The sequence below is a fragment of the Rissa tridactyla genome, chromosome 12 (assembly GCF_028500815.1).
Source record: "Rissa tridactyla isolate bRisTri1 chromosome 12, bRisTri1.patW.cur.20221130, whole genome shotgun sequence".
Classification (NCBI taxonomy): domain Eukaryota; kingdom Metazoa; phylum Chordata; class Aves; order Charadriiformes; family Laridae; genus Rissa; species Rissa tridactyla.
In genome coordinates, this window is record NC_071477.1 from 4293192 (window position 1) to 4310510 (window position 17319).

Sequence of the window (17319 nt, forward strand, 5' to 3'; positions counted from 1 at the left end):
CGCTTTTAAACCAGGCTGTGTTCCTCAATCTGTGATTTCTCCCGAGCCTTGCTGGGGAAAAAGATCATTTTAAAAATATATATGTATTTCAGGCCTATTTCTTCAGTGTTCATGGGAAATTGCACTCATGGTTTTTGAACCCAAATGCCTGCTCTTGATGTTGTTCTCAAGGAGAGTTAGCATCGTCTGAGTCAACAGAAGGGCCCGTGATGTTGCCTGTGGTTGGCTCTAGCAATGTGTTAGTTACAAAGGTTTTCTCGAGAGCTTTGCTCGGTTTGTTTTGGGTTTTTTTTGAGTCTTATGTTTTATTTAGGAGACATACTTCCTATAAAGGATTCTTGAAATAGAAGGGGCTTTTTGCTGTCAAGAGCAACATCACAAAAACTGGATATCTACAGCTCTCTTCTCATACCCTATTCCCTTTGTATTATTGGTAATTATGTAATGTTAAAAGAACCTTAAGAAGAAGATGTAGGAACACACAATCTCTGCTCCTAAAACCTACTGTTCTGAGTTACAGAAACAACAGAGTGAGTGACAGGTGGCAAATCACAGGCCGGGGAGAATCTTTAATTCTATCAGTTTAATGAGTTCTTTCCTTATCAGCGTCAGCCCTTGTCCAGATCTGCTAAGTGGCTTCTCTTGGAGATCAAATGACTATGAATTAGTGTGTGGCAGCTCCTTTTGTTACACAACTGACCAGATTTTTGACAGTTCAATCTCTGAGGAGCTGTGCTGTTTCCAAAGTGTGGCTGCTAAAGCAAGCATGCAGATAGCAATTGAGCTCTTCTGAAAATCAAGCCTTGTGTGGGGCCAGATTGTGAGGCCACAGGGCCTCCACCCACTCAGGCAATGCCCAGGGCCTCACAGGGCCCAAGACGTTTTCACCCTGAGACTTCCCCAGGTTGGAAAGCCAGCTGTGGGAGCCAAGGCAGCCACGATACTTACGTTGGGAGCTTACGTGTTCAGATCGAACTTGTGTGACCGCAACCACACTGAAGCAGCAGCGATCCAGACTGTCTTGGGACGTATTTTGCACTGCCCTAGGAAATGCGATACAGTGTTTTGGGGGAAATCCACCTTTCCTTCATTTGCAAAAGTGTTTTCCATCTGGGAAGGCAGTGCACTGAAGCAATCCGGGCTCTCCACTCTTCTGCCCAGGGAATGGAACTAGCTCAGGAAAGGCATCTGTGGGGATAACCTCAGTCTCAGGTCTTCCTGTTCTAGGGCTCTTCGATAACTTTTAGAGTGGTGTAGAACAAGGACCTCGCTTGTCTCATTTCTACCATCATGAAAACCAATGTTGTTTTACCTTGGACCACATGAATAGCGGGGGCTGACCTCTTGATAAACTGGATAAGCGCTAAACCTCAGTGTGCAACCATTTATAGAGCTTTAACCCACATGAAGGCCACTTCCATCAGCAAAGAGAAACCTTGAAACTAAAAAGCCAAACTGCAGGTGGGCCTTGTTTATTAGGCAAAGGTACATTTTTTTCAGCAGATTTGAAATTGAGTTGTATTTTATAAATTGCCATTTTAAATTGTGACTATATTTATTCCTATTTGTCTTGTCCATAATATTTTCTTAGTGATGAAAAAGCTGTTTCTTGCTTCACTACAGAAGTCAGGAAATAAAGCCACATTTTGCACGGAAGACAAAGGCTCACAGCACATTTCACGTGCATGGGGACAGGTGGGGCAGATGTCACTGATCTTTTGATCATTGAACGAGGGATCTCTTGAGCCACATAGCTGAGGGGGGGTGTCCCTTCTAAGACTCATCCCTCTGATGCTTAGGTGACACTTAGCAGGAAAATGTATTTCGGTTTTGTAGCAGGAGTTGACAGCATTGATGCATTGCTGTGTTTGGGACTCAGGACACATGAACAGGCAGCTAGATCTGCACTGGCTCTGATTAAATTAAGTACTGTGGAGTCAGTCTCCTGAATTTCAGTTTGTGAGGAACAAATAGCACAGAGGTGAAAGCCTGCATTTTGTTACAGGCTCGCCAATACAACATTTTAATGAAGCATTTAGGAGCAAGCCTTGTGAATAACTATTTTACTCTGAGTTTGGATTTATTTAACGGCTCTGATTGATAGAATTTGAAGATTTTTTGGCTTCGTGTGGCTACTGACCTGAATTTAACTGCTTAAAAGCTGTAGATTAGCTGAAAAGAAACTGAGCTACATTTCGTATACAGTAAAAGAGGCATGATCGTAGACTGCATACAGAAATACACAGGCACCTTCACTGAAAGTTTGCCAAATATATATGTATAAATACACACACAAATGTGTACACAAATTCTGTAGGTGCATCCGTATGAATTATTTGTGTGCATGGTTATTTTTAAGTGTATTCAAAACTGTAGCAAATGACTAGCTAGAACTGAAACTGTTTTCATTTGCAGTTACAGTAGGTGCACCCGCTATCACAGCGATCACGCAAGGCTCTGCACATGCAGCCTTCTTAGAAACCGCCTCATGCAGCTTCTGTTGAGGCAAAGAGGTATTGTGCTGGTGCCTTTGAACCCGTACACCACATCAAGAGTGAGAAGAAAAATAACACACCAAGGACCTCAATAAACATGGATTATCTTGTTTACTGTAACTGCTTAAAAATGGCAAAGGCAGCCTTGAATTCTGCAGAAGTCAAGTACTTTGCCCTGTTTCTATAATAAGGCCGCCTCGTGCCTTGCCCGCTCCCCACATGATGTGTCGTGGGTCAAACAGGACTCAGAGTAGGTGGGGCCTTCACCAGGCAGCTCGGTAAGGCTTCAGAAGTTTCGGTTCCTGAACAGGTTTTGTAACACCACCACCCTGAAGCAAGAGCTTAGGAGACAGTTTGGCCGTGTTTAGTCATGAGCCACCGAGGCTTCAAATAGAGCTCCCTGAGTTGCTCATTGTAGCGTGCGCTGCTCCTCTGGCAGCAGAGGCAGAGAAAGCAGAAGCAGTTCATGGTATATTAAACCAGTAGAAAGACGTACGCTTCGATGTGTCTGGCATCCCACTTGCAGAGTCCAATGTCATCCTTAAAACCACTTCCTCCTTCTCATCAGCAGCATCCTGTGTGATTTCCTGCATTGTTTTGTAAGAGCAGTACAAATGAAAGGATTCCTCATTTATAGAAAGCCATTTTCTGTCTTTAGCAGCTTTTCTTTTAAATCTACTTACAAACCCCCTCTTTAAAATAATTTTTCTGACAGGTTTTCTTTTTTCTGTGGTTTTTTTCCTTTTTTTTCCTTCTTTTTTTTTTCCCTGGAATTCGGAGTATTTCTCCCTACAGTCAAAATATTTTTCCTGGATTTTTGTTGCTTTGTTTTGTTGTTTTGTGTTTGCCTTTTTCTAAAATACAGTTATTGTTAACACAGAAACCCCAAAATTTACTATTTCTGTTACAAAATATGTTTTCTGAGATACAGCACAGCAAATTTTTTATTGCATGCACAAGAGCCAATTTTTCACTGAAATCACTTACTGATCTTAATAACTACAAACATCTTGGGCTTTATTTCAAAAAGAAATTAATTTCCTTTCCATCCTCATCCAAAATCCACTGTGAAGAGCAGAGTAATTTGCATGCACCGTGCACCATTCCTACTATTGTTAGGATATCACACCCTCCCACAGGCACGTAAAGCTGCTTACTCAATGCTTAAATCCAAACTTTAATACTACTTTGATGGGTCCTAAATTGAGGTAAGTTGGCATCTTCTGGCAGCTCCTGAAACTGAGCTTTGCCAGAAATTTAACCTCCTTTACACTCAATTAGATTCTTTTAGTCTCACTAAAACTGACACCCACCTTCTATTGTGTGTTATAAACCCTCCAAACACCCTAAACTTTGTATTAATATGCAAATTAAATCAATTTACCTTCCTGCTAGTCATGTTCACCTGAGTACAGATCAATCTAAGGAGAAGTCAGCTGAGGCAAAGGCAGACTGCTGAGACTCCACCATATCCCTCTGCTCCGAACACGTTATTCTCTGTGTCTTGTTGGCTTGTCTGCTTAGAGTCAAACCAATTTACTCGATCTCTTGTTATTAAGCACACTGCCAATGAAATAAACCCGAGGATCTGTCTAGCAGAGGCAAAGTCGAAGGCTTGTTAGCACTGTGGGGACCAAGCGCATTTGTTGCTCCTGACCAACAGCATTTCCTGTGATAAGAATAGTTTCTGGTTACCACAGGCTGTCACATATTTATGCACAAATTCCAGTTTCTGAGAACTAAACGAGTATGCCTTGGGCTGCCCTTCGTGTGAAACTTGACAGGTTTGGTTCACACGGCTTGGTGAAAAACAATCTCAGCTTCCGTTGCTCGTCCATGGGTTTGGACTCCTTCTCCACAGATCTTTCGGCTCCGGAAGGCACCTTGCCACATTTCAGCCATAATATCTGTATTTAATCCACCATTAGTATAATTTTGACCTGCAACCATTAGCTGCCTTGTGTTAATCTGCAGTCAGCTATGTTTTACACTGAGAGCTGAAACCAGCAGCTAGACTTCAGGTTTTATTCTAGAATACCGGTATGACTCCAAGAAACCCGTTTCGGTAGCAACAAGCTAAATTCAACAGTAGTTTCTGTTTTACACAGACTGTTTTCAGAAGTTGTTGACCTAACCCCGTCTGTCTGGGCTTCTCTGTCATGACGACATCCTAAATGTGAGACCCCTGTGTTTGTGTGGCCATCCTTTATTCGAGAGCTGTGGTTTCTCAACCTCGGGATTCTGGCCCGTGCTCCCCAGCTGCCATGCTACAGGTACACGTCAGCAGCAGCAGGCGAGGAGCGTAAGAATTCTCCGAGTCCCAATTTTAATATGGATGCCAATGTTTGCAGTCTTTAGTCAGCTAATTACTCTTTGTGGCCTCAGTAAAATTAGGATTGTGCTACTTGGGATCTTCCCAGGCCTCTTTTAAGGATCAGTTGGTCAATGTACGTGGAAGGTTAGAATATATATGATGCTTTTTGAACAACAGATGTATTCGGATTTCTTGATTGCCCAAGTATTTAGTGGCTTGTGGCTTGTATGTTCTCCATCACCTTCAACCGGAAGTAATCAGCACACGCAAGGCAGTATCTAGCATCTTTGCGCTTTTAATACTTGGCAAGGTCGTGTCAGCCTTTTGTGGCTTTGACTCATGCCCTCAGCTCACGCTGCAGCTGGGACGGCCACTGGTGACCTCGGCGTTTGGACTGAGATTGAACCGCAGTTCCAGGAACGCTGCCTAGCCCGGCTTCCCTGCTGATGTGAACTGGGGTTGCTCCAGCTCCGCAGTGGAGCTGCGCTGACTTACTCTGGCCAGTGCCTGGCCGCTTGGTTCCTTCCTTGGATTTCAGTTTCTTTTAGGTCACAGACTGCCTTGGGATTGAGGAGGGCCATGAATCTCTCAAGATGCACTTGACAAGCTGACATGGCCCAAGCTACTAAAACAAAACACAAGCCATGGCAGACTTTCCCTGTGATCCTTGAACATTTGCAATCTTCCTGTTTTATTGTGCAGGTGAAATTATCGGTGAAATTATTCCCTGTTAAATTGTGTTTCTGCTGCGGATATTCTGCTTCCATCCAGAGTCGGCTTTTCTCAGAACTTGAAAACATCATTCTTTAGTGAACTGAATTGGACTTTGAATCTCATGAAGTGGCGGGGACTAAGTACACTGTGTTTGTAATGCCCCATCTGTCTTCTATGAAGCTGTACAGAGCACAGCCAGAGGATCTTTGGGCTCATCTAAAAACATTACACTCAGATGAAACCTGAACTAAAAATAGTAATTACTGGAAAACGAAGGGGAAAACCTGACCCCACGGTTGGCAGTATTAGTACAACAGCAGTGATATGTAATTGCCTGCATATTTCCAAACTACGCTTGAGAACAGCTTCCAGTAGCTTCCAAGTAGAGATGCACACACAGCTCTGGCAGATGGTTTCTCCTTACAGAAGAGAGGGCTCCTTGGACTATCCAGGCCCCATCCCAAATACAGACCAGGCTGTTTGGCATATTGCAGCTCAACTACCTGCAAAAGTTCTCAAGTGGCCCAGACCTGAATCTTTTCCCTGACAGCAGAGGATTTGAACAAAACAGTGAACCTCTAAATAACCTTGATAAAATAAGACTGGGTCATGATGCCCTATGCAGTGGTAGAAATCCCAGTGTTAGGTCAGGGTCCTGTATTATTAGGCAGGGAACAGATGTCCTGCAATCAGTGTGGAGAAAACAGGCATAGTATGAGAAATGACAAAGATTTGATCTTGCTAGAGTTACAGGATGGGTCAGCAAGCTGCACATCTTCTGAGCCTAAAAGCAATACTTTTTTTCACTGTCCATAATAAAGAAACTATTGGTACTGTAATTTAGTACTAATGTCAGTGAAATCTCTTCTAGCCACTCACTTGGCCAGATGGCCTTTATATTTTTTCCTGTAAAGTATACCAGATAACTCAAGAAACCTCTGTCTTCATACACGAATATAATTCTCCTGTCGTCTTCTTTTTTTCCCCCCTTTAGGTTGCTTTCCAATTCTCAGCTGAAATAAAAATGAATTCAAGACAGAGAGATTCACACACACAGAGGACTATTCCCAAACCAAAAGCATCCCTCCATCTAACACAGCCTGAGAGAGGGCAAGGTATGTGGTATTTGCTGAGCCCGCTGCTGAGAAAATGAAAACCATGCTGGCCTCCCGCATCTTCATGATGGATAACAGTTTACTTTCAAAGAAGCCAAGCCTAGCATAGACAACGAGCAAAAGAAAGAGGCCAGGGTCTTCAGCCTGCTCAGAGCTGCAGAAGCCTGCAATCGCCTTGAAAGCTGAGACTCCGCTGTCAGGAGCTGGGGGTAAGTTAGCCACCAGAGGGGATCTCAGCGGGGATCAGGCCGTAGCCGTGAGGGACAGGGCTAATGAACGCAGTGTATCAGACTTGTTCAGCCTATCCTCAAATGTCACTTTTCAGATATTCTCTCTATGATTAGAACCATAATGGAGATGAGCATATGGAAGAATCATAAAGGAAATGCAGAAATAAAAAGTAAATTTTTTTTCCTCCATGTGTTCAAGTTTCTCCAATGCTTTTCATCGGGGGCACCCTCTAATCTGTGCTGTGAATTGGCATTAAACTAAGGGAAAGCATTTCAACAATTATTATAGATGTTTGCATGTGGCAAAGTTCTCTTGCCTTACATTAGAGAAGTCATGAAATTTGAAATGGACGTTTGTACCACAATTCTATGGTCCTTTATACCAGGTTTGAGCACTACTGGATCATTTAGCAGGACAAATTCAATCCAGATCATGCCTGGGCACACAATTATGTTTCTGTTGAATTAGCCAGAGTACATAATATGGCGTTTATGCTGGCTTTATGCCGGGAGCAGGAAGAAAGACAGTATCTAATCTGGCATAAAGCCTACCAATACAGACTTAATGTCATAACTTTTTGAACAATTTTGAATGGGATCAGTGCTTTGGGTTGTGTGGTCTAGCATTTTGTATCTAGGAGCCCTAGAGCCCGATTTCCTGTATCACCAACCTATGACCATTTTTGCAATGTTTAGAGGGTTTGTTTCCCGTAAAATTTTTCTTGTTATGCCTCCAAACGTAAGCCCCTTGACCCATTTGAGTTACTTGTTGTACTATATGTAACATATTCAGGATCAGCTTTTCGCTGTTGCTCACATGGTCCTGCAGAATTGTATGTGCATGTAATTGTGTGTAAATTTTGTAATACAAATATCACAGTTGTTTGTTCGACTGGACCAATGGATGCACGCTAGCTGTCATTTGCTTGCGCAGTTACTATACTGTTGCCCACGCAGCCATGGGAACTGTCAGCGCCGATCTCTCAATCCATCTTTCTAACGGTCATTAGTGGCGTCTGATTTCTGAAGGGACCTATCTTCTGCATTTCTCCATAGTACAGAAGTCGGGCTGGAAAAGACTATGCTTGTTCTCGTTCACAGAAGGTGCTGTTTTCTAAGAAAACCGACAGAGTGCCAGGCTGTCGTTCACTGAGGAACTTAGAAGAATCTACCCTCTGAGCTGTTTTACCTGCTGACACTTCTCATCCAGCCAGTTTTAGCAAAGTAATCCTTCTAATTTACAGCTACAGGCTGGAGTTTCTCTGTATAGTCTTTGGAAGAAAACCCATTCTGGAAAAGTTGCTTATTTTAGAAGCCGCAGCCTCAAGAAAGATATTTTTCCCTAATCCCAAACTAAATGATATCATACTTGGCTAGTGCTGTAACCATGGTACTGAAGTTATTTATGACTCTGAAATTAATGCTATAGTTAGCAACACTGGAACAGGGTTTCTTCTATGCTACTGTCCAACTGCCTCCCTCCCCCCGCCCGAGGCTATACTGGAAAGCAAGACAGAGTGTCTCCAGAGGGTCTTTAATTTGCAGTAAACAATGTCAGCCTTTGCTGATTTCCAAAACTTGGCAACACGCAAGTGGATATGCACAAAGATGCATCTTCTAAGGAAAACAAAGCACTTGGCTGTGTTTTTATTGATCTTATTTTGTTAGGAGATTTATTTGTTTTTGTTTATTTTAATTCTTAAAGTAAATGTTAATTTCCGTGAAAGGACCTGGAACTGCAGTGTGCAGAGCCAGGACGGGCAGGAGGAGGGAGAGCTCGGTTGTACACTGCTCATCAGCTCCAGCATTAGGGAATCACCGCGAGGGCAGAGGGGAGAGGTCAGCTTTTACACCTGGGACACTCTGCAAAAGTCAGCTCATAGAAGTGGATAGCCTGTGCATAAAAGGTATCTGGGAACCAGACCAACATTATTGCAGTCTCATCCCTCTGCAACGATCCCAGAGAAGGCTGGGAAGAATCCAGAAAAGTAGAGAACAGAAGAAACACAAAAAACACACAGTGCTGAATCCCTCCTGGTCAAAGATCAGGTGGCTCCCTGCTTCCACGCTGCAGATCACTGGGGGAAAAGCTCACGGCTGCATCCTGAGGCTCAGACGGCGGCCTGAGGCACCTCTCTGCCCTTCCAGGGGACTCGCGCCAGCAGCAGTAGCTTCTGCGTGCCTTACGTGGCAGATCACCTCTCGAGTTAGGAACTGAAGACTGCAATTAAAACATTGCAAATAATAGAAAAATAAAGGGTGAAACACAAAAAGAAGAAAACAGAGGAGAAAGGAGAGCCAGGCAGAGAGCGCCAAGTAGTGTGAAGAAGTGATGGGATACTGTGCTGGGATGCAAGAGTACATGGGCAGCCCATCCGCTGATCCACGACTAAGGGCAGTTTGAGTGAATTTGGGTAGCTCATGTCGCAAAGGAGGCAAGCCTGGCTCCATCCTCAGTGCCTGCTCTCAGGTAGCACACTGATAGCAGATACAGCATAGCATTTTTGGTTGCTTATGCCGCTACCATGCTTCCATTTGATATAACACTCTGACTTCAAGTCAGTCCTGCTACCTGCATTAACCTTTTAATGCCCGCCTCTGAACACCAGTCGACATAGCAGTCGAATTGTGCTCACCCCAAGAATAATGAGGAGCCAAATCCCTACTCCTGGCTTTAGGGCTTTTCAGGTACTCTGGCCTTAGGCCCAATCTGATTTACAGCTAAAGCTGATGGAAGAAACTCTCAATGCCTTCACTGAGAGGTAGATAAGGCATTCAGCGGGAGATAAGGCATTTACTGGGGGAGAATGCAGCATTTATTTGGGGTTTCAGTTTTATTTTGGTTTACAGTCTAAACTTCTAATTCCCAGAGCCACAATTCTCCCATTGCCTTCGTGGGATTTATATTGGAGTCACTTGACCGGGTTTTGCTATGTCTAACATGATTGCCTTCTTTATTTTTTTTTGCTTTTCTAATTTTTTCTTCTTTTGACCACAGGCGAAGGAAATAAATCATCTGATATCCTGCCAGCAAACTGCTATAGGCACTTTGAGACTGGAGGGGTTTCTCCTGCCCCAGAAGAGTATTAAAAAAAAAAAAAGAGGCTGATGACTTGGACAGGGTTCAGGTATGTTTGTGCACATACCAGCAGTTAAACTGATTTCTTCTACTATCTTATCTGTCCATTTCTGGTTTTAAAGGGGAGGAAGTTTGGCAGGCAAGTTACTCTTGGAATGCACTCAGTAAACCATGGGCAAGAGAAGTGAAGAGCATAAATAGAAATAACCATAGGTACAGCAGCTGGGAGCCTGACTGCTGGCTTCTATTCCTAGCTTTACCCATGACTCACTTGCTGACCTTAGAAAGCCACTTCACCTCTCCCTGCTCCAGCTTTCTCACAGGCAAAATCACCCATTTCACTGGTCACCCCAGGCAGAGAGACCCTGTGTCCCCCAGCTCGGAGGAAAAGCCTCATCCTGCTCCCTCTGCCTGCCTCCCGCCGTCCCACCGCGCAGGATCAGGGCATTGCAGACGTGGCGCCTCTCTCCTTGAGAGGAGCTGGCAACTTTAACCGAGTGCATTTTGTGAAGCTTTTTGAGATCCTTCAAGGAAAGGAAAAGCACTATAACAAAATGTTGCTAATTATAGCGTGACAGCATGCAACGCATTCCTGCTCTGGACAGAACTCTGCTATCAGCCAACTTAATTATACCCTACCTTTGCCCAGTTCCCTCCCTATTAATTGTGGCCAAAGCACTGAGCAAAGCCAATTTGCTGCTTGCTTTCCATTTCTCCTTATTCAAGACCAAATCCTTGACAGCGACAGCTAGACCGTGAGACTGTTAGGCTGGGCTGGGTTTGCCCCCCTGCCTGTGCTCCCCACCTGCCCTCCCCCAGCAGCTGTAAACATGTCTCTCCACTTTATCCTGCCAGCCTGGAGCAGATTCCTGGGATGTTAATGCCAGATACAGCCCTGGCCTTGGCCGAGCAGTCCCCTGGCTGGAGCAGGATGGAGCTGCACTACTGTGCTGGGAACATGCAAACACCCTGGAATGGGCCACTGGAAAAGCAAACCCCGTTTTTGCAGGAAAAGCTTGTTACTGGTGCTTGGGAGCCTCCTGCACGGGTCAGAGGGGTGTCCCTCCACACATCCCAACCCTGAGGATCTAGCCACGGTGCAGTGCAGGGACGGGCGAAGGCTTGGTACTAGCAGCGAACAGGAAAACTGCAGTAAAAGCCACAGAGCCCACGTACACTGTTAGCCCGTCTGCACGCATCAAGGCCAGCAGCGGCACAAAGGCATCCTGGATCAATCTAATTTCTGTAGAAAAACAGGAAACTGCCCCTCCCTTCGCCAAAACAGAGGAAGAGCTGCATGGCCTATATCTGTGTCACCGAGAAAAGGGGCAGGGGAGGGAGCAAAGGGCTCCCTTCATCTCATCCGGGAGCGTGTCAGAAAGAGGATGCCTCAGTCAATTTGTTCTAGGGATACTTCTAAGTCTGTGCCCAGCACAGGTCTTGGAAAACAGAAAGTGAGAAGATCTGTGCTCCAACAGGGCTCAGACCTCTCCTAACATCAGCAGGAGAAGCAGGTGGGGGTTTTGCTACAAGCAGCGGGGCAGGGGTGCCTCCCCCCGACACCCCGGGCTGCAGGGATTTCATATGGGGCCTCCGTTTGAAATTCGGCGTGGGCCCATGGCAGCCGAACCCTAGTGCTAGCTGATGGTCGTTCAGTGACCTGGAGGAAATGAATCCTCACACACGAGCCTGCCAGCCCTCCCCTCCTCCTCCACCAGTCACAGCAGGGAAAGCCAAGATTGATTCAAGACTGAGAAAAAATAAACCTTTTCCCTTCAGAAACAGTGCCTCCCGCACTGGACCGAGCATTTTAAGGCAGGGGTGAGTTTCTTATTTGTGACACTTCTGTAATGAAAAACATCTTAAGAGTTCAGCGATGTCAAATAATATCTTTCCTCTGTCCCACAGCCATTACAGAAAGAAGAGAGGAAAGTGAGAAAACATCTATATTCCTTTTTGTCTTTATTCCCCTGGACTGCGGTGAATCCACCGCTGACAGCTGTAACTTGGGAACTAGCATCTAAGCCAACATTTCCTCAGTGCACAGCACCCTGCTCTCCTTTACTCCATCATCTCACATCGCTTTGGTGTTACAGAGGAGTCACGTAAAGGCAATACTAGAAGATGAAAGAGGTGGAAAATTAATTAGAAGACGCTGAAACTTTGAGGAACTCTCTAGAATAATTGAAGACAGCTGATGGATTGGGACGAGGGACCAGGAATAGACAGATTTTTCAGCTACTGAGTTAAAAAAAATGTTTCCAAACCTGTGCAACAGCTTCAGCTGCAGTAGATGGGCCTTCAGTGCTTGCAGTGTGGAAGAGCCAAAGGAACGGGCAGGTTGGCCACACAAGCTAGCCCAGGATCTCTTACTAATATAAATTCTGCGACTTGATTGTGTTTGCTCTGGAATTGCATGCACATAAATCAAGCCATAATCAAAGCTTTACCCATTTCGGTACCACCTGATCAATCAGAAATAGGGATTATATGGCGTTAAACCAAAAATCGCATACAAAAATCGTTGTTCTGCATATAGAAGTTGTTCTTAGCTTAGCATCTAAGTGAGAAACCTCAAAACCATGAGCAGTTTTTCCTGACAGTGAGTCCTGGACCTTGCTATGTTAAAACAGAAATACCAGAATGATATTTCTTCACACAGTCATAACCATCATTTTCTTTGTCTGCTGTCTTGTAGCCAGCAGGTCGTGTACGCTTGTGTTTAGATGTGTCCACAGAGGAATCTAACCTGCAAATAAAGAACTGCAACAGAAGTTGTGGTTTTGTTATTACTGCTCAAGACTGAGATTGTGTGAGAAAAACACTTTCCAGTTCAGATGGAGGAAATGGAAAGCACAAAGATTCATTACTTTGCTATTCAACAGAGCAGAATTTCTAATGAATCATGTCTACCAAACAATTTAGAGATGAGGAAGTGATGGAGAGATGCTTTTCATGCAAGTAGAATAAAAATCAGAGAATATAGTTCTCAGGCTAGATTACGCAACCAAGAATATCGTTACCTTCCCCTCTTGTGCAAAGTATGTTCTTCTCATTATAGACACTTGACCTTGACTTCTCAAACCTTCCCCTCAAATTCACTCTTCCCATCTCTAATCATCTACATCACCTTTCCCCTGCAGCCAAAGAGCGGCGAATTTCCACTAGTTCTCCATAATACCAGCAGGAGCTCTTCCACCTGTCTGCGGACTTTGTGCAGAGCCCAGACCAAACCGTGCTTGTTTTTACAGGTGGAGGGTCTGCAAAGTGTCTTTCAACTCCTCCTACATTTTAAAAAGTCAGAGATGCTTTTGAACTATCCCAGCAGATAGAGGTTGGAACAGACTGGATTTGGTCCAGTTTTTCCCACTGTCCATCTTGTGATCGAGGAAAGGGCGCAGCTGTCCAGATCTCCTCTGCCTGCTTTGGTTTCAGCCGAAAGTAACCAGAAGAGTCCAGCCACCTCAGTTTTGTCCTTATTGTCACCGCTTCCTGACTTTTTTCTGATGTGCTTCATAACAACTGTTCAGCCATCTCTCAAACAGTGCTCAGAGTTTGAGGGAAAGTCTGTAGATCATTGACGAAAACCATAGTGGTAACATGAATTAGTGCCCCCAGGGCCCTGTCAGCTTCTACCACCCGGCACCCGAATTATCAGAGCTGATAATACGCAGTGATTCCTTCAAGGAGGACATCGCTACAATACCAAAGGTAGGGTTTGGGGCTGCGGTGGCCGTGCTGCTCTTTGTCCCATCCTGGAACACCAGCACTAGCCCTTTTGGCTAAGACTTCTGCTAAGCTCCTTCTCCCTGCCCGCCCCCTCCCAACTTGGCATTAAAAAAACAAACAAACAAACAGCTCTGTGCGCTGCAGAATTGGTGGAGTCTGGCTTTCAACAGGCTGCCGTCTCTCGGGGGACTGACCTGGGTGCCTGAGAGGGCACAAATTCTGACTGAAGCTTTTCCCACGGTTTGGGCATCAGTCAAATGTCAGCTCCGTGCAGATTCTCTAGTGTCTAATAAGGTCTGACAACATGTCTTGGTCTTTCTCACAGTTGCAGCCCTGGCAGGGTCATTCTTTACCCAGTTGCTTGTAAACGCAGGAACTGAGATTTATACCTCTGTCAGTTTTGGATAAAACTGGCCAAAGGGTTAAAAAGTTTTTCAAGAGAAGAATTTGGAAGAATATGAGTGTGCTGATATACAATGTGATTGCACAAGCTCTGTTACATTAGGAAATCAAAATAATCGACCCTTTTCCCCCTAAATGTGATAGAATTTGTACTTGTGTTCCTCTTGGTAGTGCAAAAGCCCCTTTTAAACTTTGCTCTACAACTTGCAGAGAGCCACACTCCAGAACTTCAAATTCTTGCTTTATCTTCAAGCTTGAGTACAGGAGAGACAATTTTTACACTTCAGGCCCCTGTGGGAAAAACGTGACCCCATCCAGAATGACTCTTAAGTCAGCACGTGAGCAAGCAGTCATGGGGAGCCATGGAGATACGCAGGTTTGCGGCACACCTGAGGCAGAGATCAGTATGGGAAATGCGGCTCTGACGTTCCCTGGGCCTTAAGAGAGTAAAGAGGCTATAAAGGGTGCCCATGTCTTTCCCAAAAGGGAATAAATTAGCTGTGGTGGGACTGCACGGCCCAAACCAGGTATTCTACAAAGACAGCTCTGCACTGAGGCACAGGGGGTGGATTTTTTGCCCCGGAGCAGGGCTGGTCTCCAGGGCAGCTCTGCCTCCTGCCCCAACACGTGCCAGCACTTTGCAGACACGGCCTGGGTGGTGAGCCTCACCTCGCCGTGTCCTCGGGCTGCCCTCGGCAGACAGGAGGTGCATATTCAGGGACAGGACGAACACAACCTTTACAATCTCAGCTCTGACAAGCGTTTCCTGTGGGGTGACAGACGAGAGTTGCTTCTCCTGTAACCCCCACTTGGGCTGTAGCAGCTCAAGTACTGTCGCTTCCTCAGGGCTCCAGTCCCAGGTGCGTCTTTTTTTGCCATTCCAGTCAAACTACCCTCTGCCGCTTAGAAAGCTTTATAAGGCCCAGGTAGCTGGTGGGAGAAAGAGGGTTTTTCAAAGTAAAACACCTCGCCAGCCTCCATGCATCCCGTTTCGTTACCCGACAGCCTCCTTAGGAGCACACTAACTGGAAACACCCTGGGAGGGATCAGTCCACTCTGTCGCACCAGCGAGGCTGATACTGCGGAGTGCTTTGGAGATGGATATTGAGCAACCGTTGACAGGATTTCTCCACCAAATGGTGCTTTGCAGACCCACGGGGGAGCCTTGCTGTATCTCAGTCCTGACACAGGCTGACTCCTCTCAGATATTCATCAAAAGAGGCTTCCTGCTCCCTAGCACCCTGCCTGGAGTTATCATAGAATCACAGAGTCGTTTAAGTTGGAAAAAGCCTTTAAGATCATCGAGCCCAACCGTTAACGCAACACTGCCAAGTCCGCCACTAACCCATGTCCCTCAGTGCCACATCTACCCATCTTTTAAATACCTCCAGGTATGGTGACTCAGACACTTCCCTGGGCAGCCTGTTCCAATGCTTGACAACCTTTTTGGTGAAGAAATATCCAATCTAAACCTCCCCTGGCGCAACTTGAGGCTGTTTCCTCTTGTTCTACTGCTTGTTACTTGGGAGAAGAGACTGACCCCCACCTCGCTACAGCCTCCTTTCAGGTAGTTGTTACTGGAGTTCTTCTCCATAAGGAGGAAAACATGCTTTTCAGGTGCTTGCTTTGTGTTATTCTCGGTTCCCTGCTGCCTGTGGTCTCCAGGCAGAGGTCACTCCTGCTCACCCAGCTCTGCCTTATGGCAACACCTCCAGAAAATTAGAGCCCAAGCCCATGGAAGGCCCTGCTCTGTGCTTTCAGGGCACACGCCCTCCCTTCGGAAACGCCTGTCGGGTACCAAACGGAGGCGGCACCAGCACCTCACAGGATGGTGCCCCGGCTGCCCCAGTGCCCCTGTGCTGGAGCTGCTCTGCGACAGGCAGCGGAGGCTCCGCTGGCTGCAGACCGCCCGTCTCCCCCGCGCCGGGAGCCGGGGCCCGGGGCCGGGGCACCCGCCGCTCTCCCGGCGGAGTCGGGCGGCACCTGCGGGCGGTCCCCGCTACTGCAGCCGGGCGGGCGGGCTGGAAACCGGCTGGAGACGGCAAAGGCTGGACAGGATTTGGGTGGGAGAGCCCAAGGATGTGTTGACAGCTTGGGGCGCAGCCGGAGAGGATGCTGCGGGACCGGCACGGGGTGGAGGGGGGCTCCAGGCAGCGCCTCTGCCACCGACTGTCACCATTTAGCACAGAAACAGCTCAAGCCAGGTTGTCGGTCCCTTCCTTGGTGCCTCCGAGTGCGGGCAGGACGCTGCCTGTCCTTCCCAGGAGCTCCTGCTCCCATCCCTGCTTCCCAGCCCAGGCTGGCACTGGGGGAAAGCAGCTTCCAACCTCAAAGCCGAACCGGAGCAGTGTTCCCGGCTATTTATCGGCGCATTTGCAATAGCTAAAAAAGATGGGTTTCCCTCCCCAGTGTGTGTATTTAAAGAGGAGGTGTCTAGGCCGAGCTGTGGCACTGTGAGCACAAACTGCTGTGAGTTTGGCTATTCATTGACACCACTACTTTGCAGGTGATTTAGGAGCTCCAATTTTTTTGTCGCAATCCACACTTTCTTTTTAAAAAGGTGACTTCTTTTAAACGAAACACTCACAGTCTTTTCACCATCCGAAGGGACAGACTCGCTCTAGAACCACAAGGAATCACAAGCTCAAATGTTCATGGGGATTTCTTACAAATCTCAAACACACATTACAAAGCAGTTCCTGAAGATGTTGGAGACTTTCCGGGAATTTGTGAGCTTCCAGCTAAATGAACCGCTGAAGCAAATCGGAGGGGCCGGCAGCCCGGTCGCACGGCGGGAGGGAGCAGCCTGGCAGCTACGGCTCCGCACTGGAGCTGCTCCGAAGATTTGGAAAAGTTGCAATCAGAGGAAGGACCCTGCTTCGTCCACTGAGGTCCTTGGGCAGATCCTCCCCGGGCAGGCGCTGTGTGGCTCCCGCTGGAGTGAGCTGGGTGGGTAAAAAGAGGAAAATCCAGAGTATTGGACAGAGCAGGTTGAAACGGTGGGAGGTGCAGTGGGTGCCGTGCGATCCCCCCGCATGGTCGGGGGTCGGGGTTGGTGTTTTCAGCTGAGAAGTCGCATGTAGGGGACTATTTTAAACGCGTTCCCCACGTAGCAGAGTGCACGTCTCGAGGATTGAAATAGACGGTGGTTTGATCATTGTCTCTCCCAGGGAAATGGTTTTTAATGAGGTTTTAAATAATAAAGTGGGATAATTTCCCTGGCTGGCAAGATCATGAAATT

At 46.5% G+C, this 17319-nt stretch overlaps 1 long non-coding RNA gene across 1 annotated transcript; it reads left to right on the plus strand.

Annotated features, from left to right (window-relative positions):
• Positions 1-6523: 6523 nt before the first annotated feature.
• On the plus strand, positions 6524-12650 carry LOC128916618 (uncharacterized). Its single transcript, XR_008469025.1, has 3 exons — positions 6524-6847; positions 9867-9996; positions 11856-12650. It is a non-coding gene; the product is annotated as an uncharacterized LOC128916618 (long non-coding RNA).
• The last annotated feature ends 4669 nt before the right edge of the window (positions 12651-17319 follow it).